The sequence below is a fragment of the Capsicum annuum genome, unplaced genomic scaffold, assembly GCF_002878395.1.
Source record: "Capsicum annuum cultivar UCD-10X-F1 unplaced genomic scaffold, UCD10Xv1.1 ctg67167, whole genome shotgun sequence".
Taxonomy (NCBI): domain Eukaryota; kingdom Viridiplantae; phylum Streptophyta; class Magnoliopsida; order Solanales; family Solanaceae; genus Capsicum; species Capsicum annuum.
Genome location: NW_025876596.1, coordinates 1 through 1,966, shown reverse-complemented (window position 1 = coordinate 1,966; position 1,966 = coordinate 1). Strand labels below are relative to the sequence as shown.

The window sequence follows — 1,966 nt, the reverse complement described above, 5'->3', positions numbered from 1 at the left end:
TGCAGTGTGGTTTGGGAGATGAGGTACTGTGCAATAATTTTCTGTCAATGTTATATCACACAACTAATTTCAGAATCACATCGCATAATATTTTCAACTTTTTCAGATTGTAGGAAGCCCATACTTAATGGAATCCATTCCTAGTAGTAGTTATAAGAAAAGTTTGAAGAGGTGGCTTTTCATTGACAAAAGGGTTGGTTTAAGCAGTCGCTACTTCTAAACATCCACTACTATAAAACGTCTAGTTAACAAAACTATTGGTAACTATTTAATTTTTTCATGTCGCTTCTAACTCCTTAGATAATATCCTGCTCTCTTTTAAGTTGAACTTTTCCTTATTTTTTTGTAGATACTTTAGCTATATTCTACTTCTGAATTTTCATGTTAATTTAATATTTTTTTGGTGTTCACTTACTTTAGTGTAGTTGAACGTGTGGATCGAAAATATTGCAACACCATAGAGAGAAATTTAGAAAAAAAATTGATATTTGTTATTGATGATTTTTTATTGCACAGATTCTCTATTTATCTGAAAATGGAATACACTATGAATACAATTGTAACTACTTTTAACTGATTTGAGAATGAACAGTGACAGTAAAAACTGTCTAACTAATTGGCAGTTATAACTACTTTCTTGAACTGGTTGCTGAGGTGGACTAACTTCTTTTAATCTCCCTTTCCAGCTATTTATGCTTTTCAATCTTTATTTTATGTATCAGCTTCTTGGTGTTAACTACTTAGTGTTGTTTCCTCATAGCCACCTCTTTGTTAACTTGGCTGACGCGCCTGGAGTTTTGCAATTTCTACTTTCATTTGCACCTGTAAAATGAACGAAGATTCTGTAAATGCTATATATGATCAGTATTGGGTTTTAACTGAAACTTAAAATTCATTTTACTTACAAGAATCCGGTACGCTCCCTCCTCCAAGTGAAAATCTTCTCGACATGGTTAGTAGTGGGATGCCAGTTAAGGATTGTCTTCTCAGTGTCCTTGCATTAGATGCCGTTGATGACTTCTCCTCATTTTGGTAACTAAAAGGCGATAATGGGGCTGCTGCTTCAGTCCTTTTCTGTTGGTTCCTATAAATTTTCACAAATAGAACACGATTATGCGTCCATGATAAGGACGGGAAGATAACAGGAGTATCTCAGGCAACAGAATCACAATGTTGAACTTCCGAAAAGCTATAGCTTACATACTTTCTATCAAAACCATTAATCAGTTTCCCAATAGTCCGAAGTGATCTTCGTATTTGAGATCCCTTTCCATGAGTACTGCTAGTCAAAGGCTTCTGGAATTCAGATTAAATGGTACGGTTACTTTGCATTCCTACCTTGTTCTCACTTATAGAGGTTATCAGTGGCTCGGGTGTCTTAGGTAGTTGAAGAGAAGGCATACTTGTTCTGTTATCTGTTGTTTTCACAACCTGGCTTTTGATGGCAGCACTTGTTGGACTCCTAGGTGCATTGCAACTCTTCAAAGCGGAAGTTGGACTCCGAGCTGCCTGCTGGCTTTTGAAACCAGAAGTTGGACTTCGAGGAAGCTGCTGACTTTTATAGGTGGAAGTTGGACTCCGAGGAGCATGGTTGCTTTTGAAACCAGAAGTTGGACTCCGAGGAGGCTGTTGGCTTTTAAAACCAGAAGTTGGACTCCGAGAAGCTTGCTGGTATTTGAGACCAGAAGCTGGAGTTTGAGGAGTATCCTGGCTTCTAAAAGAAAAAGGTGGACTCGGAGGAGTCTTCATGAAACTATCATTACCCGCTTGATCATACAATTTTGTTACATCATATCCTCCTGAAGCTCAGCTGTTGCTTTAGGCTTCTGGAAAGGTGTCCTTGATGCTTCCTTTGGTTTGTTAGTTTGAGGAGTTAGTGCTTCCTTGTTAGCCAACACCTTTTTGAGGGTCTTGATCTGCAACGATGTGAACAGTAAGCATGTAATGAATCATTATCCAACGTTCT

At 37.8% G+C, this 1,966-nt stretch overlaps 1 long non-coding RNA gene across 1 annotated transcript; it reads right to left on the bottom strand.

The window, feature by feature from the left end:
- Positions 1-468: 468 nt before the first annotated feature.
- LOC124893920 lies at positions 469-1,945 on the bottom strand. The gene is made up of 3 exons (XR_007050944.1): positions 1,205-1,945; positions 906-1,084; positions 469-822 (listed from the first exon to the last, which is right to left on the bottom strand). It is a non-coding gene; the product is annotated as an uncharacterized LOC124893920 (long non-coding RNA).
- Positions 1,946-1,966: the final 21 nt, after the last annotated feature.